At 51.0% G+C, this 5,040-nt stretch overlaps 1 long non-coding RNA gene across 4 annotated transcripts; it reads right to left on the bottom strand.

Annotated features, from left to right (window-relative positions):
* Positions 1–341: 341 nt before the first annotated feature.
* On the bottom strand, positions 342–4,080 carry LOC127389107 (uncharacterized). 4 transcript variants are annotated; one of them, XR_007890555.1, is made up of 4 exons: positions 4,002–4,049; positions 3,618–3,899; positions 1,859–1,996; positions 342–1,201 (listed from the first exon to the last, which is right to left on the bottom strand). It is a non-coding gene; the product is annotated as an uncharacterized LOC127389107 (long non-coding RNA). The 4 variants fall into 4 exon arrangements; XR_007890556.1 differs by lacking the exon at positions 3,618–3,899 and having other exon boundaries at positions 3,957–4,080; XR_007890554.1 differs by lacking the exon at positions 4,002–4,049 and having other exon boundaries at positions 3,618–3,948.
* Positions 4,081–5,040: the final 960 nt, after the last annotated feature.

The following is a 5,040-nucleotide window of genomic DNA, read 5'->3' as shown; positions in this document are numbered from 1 at the left end:
GCTTGGGATTGCCATCACAGCCCCATGGTGGCCCCATCAGCCACACTTGCCAAACCACTGAGCCAGCACTGGTGGCAGGGGACACAAGGAGCTGTGCCCCACACCCCCAACAGCAGGTATCCTTGCTGCAGCAAGTTTTTGACCAAAATTCCTGTTTCCACCCGTGAAGTGGAGCTCGCAGTGCCACCCTCCTCAGAGGGGTGTTGAGGGGAGTCATTAACAGCCAGAGAAGCTCTTGGCTGCCCTGGTGCTGGAGGGTGTAGGAAAGGTCTGGAGGAGATGATGCTCAGAGCAGGGTTGGGCTAGCACACAGGAGAGAAAGCTTCAGGTCACGTCCAGAATAATAAGGAAAAACTATTTAATAGCTGCTCTAAAAAAAAACAAACACCCCATTAACTCAAATTATTTGGAACAAAAATCCCCCAACACATGGGCCAATGACTGGCAGCCAGGATGCTCACGAGCAAGGACTCACATGCTGGGGCAGCCGAACAAGGGCAGAAAAATCACATTTTGGGGGTGCCACAGGGCTGCTCCATTTTGGGTTTGGTGGGTTGGCTGCCCCCCCTGCCCTTTCAGAGCAGGACCTTGTGTTTCAGGGTTGGAGTGCTTCTCCCAGCACAAGCCAGCGTTGATCCAAAGCCAGGAGCTTCTGCCTGGATGCCAGGGCACTCCATGGGTTGGTGAACTGGGGTGAAGCCCAGCTCCCCTTCTTCTGGGGATGCCACCAGCCATCTGACCCACACCAGGAGCTACCAGAGCAAACTGGAGCTCACCACAACCACCAACATGTGGCCACCTTGTCCAGGTGGAGATGAGGGCAGGAGAAGGAGGGGGATCAGCTGGCAAAGTCCCCTGTGCTGCCTGCATTCCAGCTGGGACACGGTGCTCAGGAAAGTGGCTTTGTGCTGGCACCCAGGGGCCAGGCAGCTGGGAGCACTTTAGAAACAAGAGCCAGCAAAATCCAGCCCATGCTTGGCAGCCCTTTTAGAAGTTCTTGGAAGCCCAGTGTGAGGGCTGGCTCTGCTCCTCCATGTGCCACAGGAGGAGGCCAGAGGGGAGCAGCAGGGCTGGGTTATGGCTCCTTTCTCCTTCCCACTCTTTTAGGAGCTCTCTGGAGATTCTTGAGGACCACCATGTCCTATCACCTGTGCTCACAGGGAACCTCCTCCCAACCATGGACTTTCACATCCTGCATAACCTGCTATGAAAGAAGCAATTAATAAAGGCCAGCCCTACAGTCACCGTGTCCACGCAGCAAGTTGAACACAGGAGAGGTATTTCTGTGTGCCTAATAACTCCTCTGGCCCTGCAATAACCCCAGCAGCTCCTGGCAGCTGCAGTCCCTCTCCCTTACCCCAGGCTGGGTGGAAATGCCCTTATTGCCACATTTTAAGCATTTTACCAGCAAGGCTCCCAGGAGCTGGGTGCTGCATTAAGTGCTCACAGGCTGTGCTTGTAGCACACTTAAGGCTCACCACCAAGAGCCATAAAACATTTACATAGCCCCCAGCTTGGTCCAGCTGAGCTGCTGGGAGGCCTCTTGCTCCTTCCCAGCAGTGTCCTCACCCTCCAGCTCACCACCTCAGGGAGAAGAAAAGCTCTTCCTCAGTCCATGCAGAGGAGCTGCTCCAATTTTTAATTGGGTACAGACCTCTTGCTTCCACGGGCACAGCTCGGAGTCCCACATTGAGATCCACAGAGTGGCTCAGCTGCCTCTCTCCCCTTCTAAGTGTCCCCCAAACCTTGAGTGCTGCCTTTCTGATGCTCTTCTCCACCAACAGAGAACCTAGCAGGGTGCTCCCTCCCCCACCCAGCCCTTCTCATCAATGGCTGAAGCACTAAACTGCTACTTCACCTTTTATTTGCACCACATGCACAGGTTCAGCCCCACTTTGCTTCAGCTTTGCAGGTAGGTCAGAGTCCTGCAGCACCATTGCTCACCCATGTTAGGGAATTACCAGATGGCCATGGCAGTATTTGGCTTCCAGGAAAGCTGTGGACAAACAGGGGACAATATTCCACTGATAACCTCAGAAGTCTCGAAACATCTTAGCTTCACAAAGCCCCAGGTTGTTCCTGCAGAGCTGGTTGCTCCCCCATGTTTAGCAAGATCTGTGTTGCAGTCAGCACCTCCTTTTACAAAGAATAAAACCAGGCAATTTTCCAACCCTTCCTCCAACCTGCCCCAGTTCCCTCCCAGTCCTGCTTCTGCCTTCCCAAGCACTCTGCTCCCAGCTTGACACCCTCGGAAGCACAGGAGGGGTTTGCTCCCCCTTCCACCTCCTCTGCTGTTAAAGGAAACACCACATTGGACTTGATGTGAGACCAAACCCCTGGACCCTCAAATTAATTCCACTTCACAGCTTGGGATAATCACTGAAATTAGAGTGAGGCATTTTTTTCTCTTGGGCAGCACAGGCTGGACAGGATCCCTTACCTGCTAAGTTTGTCCCAAGGATTAGATAAGGATTTTAGGACATCGTTCCCTAAAATCCTTGATATTTTTTTTGCTACTCAAAGGCATGATCTTGCACGAGCAAAGATCCCATGTGCCCTTGGTGTTCTCAAGATGCTTCAATGATTTATCAGTGAACTCCCCTGTACCAGAGCACGAGTTTCCTACAGGCACCCACCCCGCAGCACCCAGGGCCCCCCGCTCATCCCCGTCTTCTTTACTGAAGTCATCCCAGCACAAGGCACTTCTACCTTCTCTGAGCTCTCTCTAAATACCTTTAACTATCTCAAAAGCAAATAAACAATGAGAAATATTGTTAATCTTAAGTCAGGGAGGCTGGTTACACCAACATATTTGACTTTCCAGGCGCTCACAGGACAAAGCAACTCGGCAGAGGGACATTCCCACTGCCAAGGTGCTGCAGCCCCCTCTGCTCAACTTTGCTGGCACCTCTGACCCACTTCGGGATGCAGCCAGACTCCAAGGGTGTCTGAGCCCTCACCTCCTTCATATTTTGCCTGGGAAAAGTCTTTACAGCAGATTTGCTAATAGAAAGTTGAAGGCTCAACCCAGCAGGGGACACCTTGCCCCTTCTCTCTGCCTCTCTCAGCAGTGAAATCTCTTTGTTCACATCCATGCATTTGCACTTGATGCAAATCAAACCCAACAGAAAACTACTTTTGCTTGTTCATTTCTTTGTTTACCCCCCCCTCCTCTCCTCTTCCTTCTCCCTGAACTTCTTTTCCTTCACAAACCAGCAGAAAGCCAGGTCTGTTAAAGGATTTACTGCCTTGGTAGAAAATCTGCTCCTCTGCGTTAGCAGAAAATCCTGCCACGTCTCCTAGAAAACAAAAAGGGGAACTAAAGGAAATCCCACTGGGATTATCTGGCTACCTCTAGTGTAACAAGGTTGAGATTAAGCTGCTTGTTTCACATGCTGCATTGCCTGGTTTTAATCCAATTTGGTTTGGGACACATGGAATAGCTGCTTTTCCATCCTCCAGGAAGCGCGCGCAGCCAGAGCCAAGCCAAGCCCTGGCAGGTCCCTCCTTGTGTGCACACACACGCACCAGGCTGGCCTCACTTCTTTGCTCCCACTTTTTTAGCACTCCCCTTTTGCCACCTGCAACGTTTCGGGTTATATTTGTTGAAATCTTACCTCTGAGTCACTGCAAACCAGGGGCTAAACATGCCGTGGGAGTGAAGCCCCCGTGGCGCAGGGAGCTAGCTGCCTCCTGACTCTGCAGAGCACTGCAGCCCCACGCTGGATCACTCCAGGGAGAGGGACATATGGAGAACAGCCCTTCCCTGGAAAGCTTTTCCAACTCCAGCTTCCCTTCCCAACCAGCTGCCCACGACACTGCACCTTTCATTGTGTTCCTGGCCTCAGGGGTTCCTGTCCAGCTGCCACCACAGCCAGCGCCGTCCCTCAGGCCTGGTTCTACAAGAATTCAAATCAGGAAAGGTGAACAGCCTGGAAAAAGATAGTAAAAAATACCTTGTGAAGAGCTGAGAGCAAAGCTTGGGCTGCAGGAGCCTTTACCTATTGCCTCAGATTTAGTACAGGAGCTGCCAAGGGGCCACCCTGCTCCACGATAACAAAATCTTCCCAGAGACAAGAGGCAGAAATAGCCACATGGTGGCTTCTTGCCTACAGCCAGAGAAACAGCTCAGCCTCTAACGACAGCTGCCCTGCATGGCTCAGACACACTGGTGGTTTGTTTTTTTTCCCTTCCTTCCATCCCCAGAATCTGCCCCTTTGACTCCAGACAGAGATGAGCAAATATTTAATTAACACGTTTGACCTTTTATCAGCCCTGGCTGCTGATGGCTTTCTGCAGGCAATTTAGGGGCTCCTTCCCAGAGCCTGCTGCAAAGCTGGGACTAGGAGAGTGTTGCAGGGTTCTTCACATCCCTGAAAAATCATCTTAAACACTGGGTTTGAAAACTGAGAGAACACTGAAGTGTCACCTTCCATGATTGTATTACTAGCATTTAAGTTTGGACCTTTTATTCCTTCAGGGCCGTATGAAGTAGAAAACAAGTCCTACCTAGACAATCAAAAGCCTTTTGATTCCTTTTCCTGAATGTGTTTAAAATTTTCCAAAATTCATGTGGGAAGAAGGGGATGGAGTTGACTGAGCATAAATGATGCCTCCAAATGGCTGAGAACAACCAGCTCATGGAGAGCAGCCTGTTCCTCCTGGTTTTAGCTGGTGTTACCAGAGACGTTCTCACCAGGTTACTCCTTCTACTAACCCTTTGTTCCTGATGATTGTCAAAATGCCAAAAAGTCTCATGTCAGTGAGTTTCTTTCCAGTTAAAAGGATGTCCCAGGTGCAGGGCCTGACTCTGCTCAACCCTTTCCTTCTCCCTCACCTGGTCAGAGCAGTGCAGGTCAGCGAGGTCTCATCAGTCACCAGAAGGTTCCCTAATTCCAGGCTGAAGCTCAGCGTGACTTGGAAATACTACAAAGCATGACAAGAAGCCTCACCTCATCTGGAGATGCTTGTTGATGGTTCACAAGATATGCAGGGCACACCCCTGAGATGTATTTTTCAAGTACAGCAGCACCAGTTCCA

Source organism: Apus apus, chromosome 11 (genome assembly GCF_020740795.1).
Source record: "Apus apus isolate bApuApu2 chromosome 11, bApuApu2.pri.cur, whole genome shotgun sequence".
Taxonomy (NCBI): Eukaryota; Metazoa; Chordata; class Aves; order Apodiformes; family Apodidae; genus Apus; species Apus apus.
The sequence above is the reverse complement of the archived record's forward strand: the minus strand, read 5'-3'. Positions and strand labels throughout refer to the sequence as shown.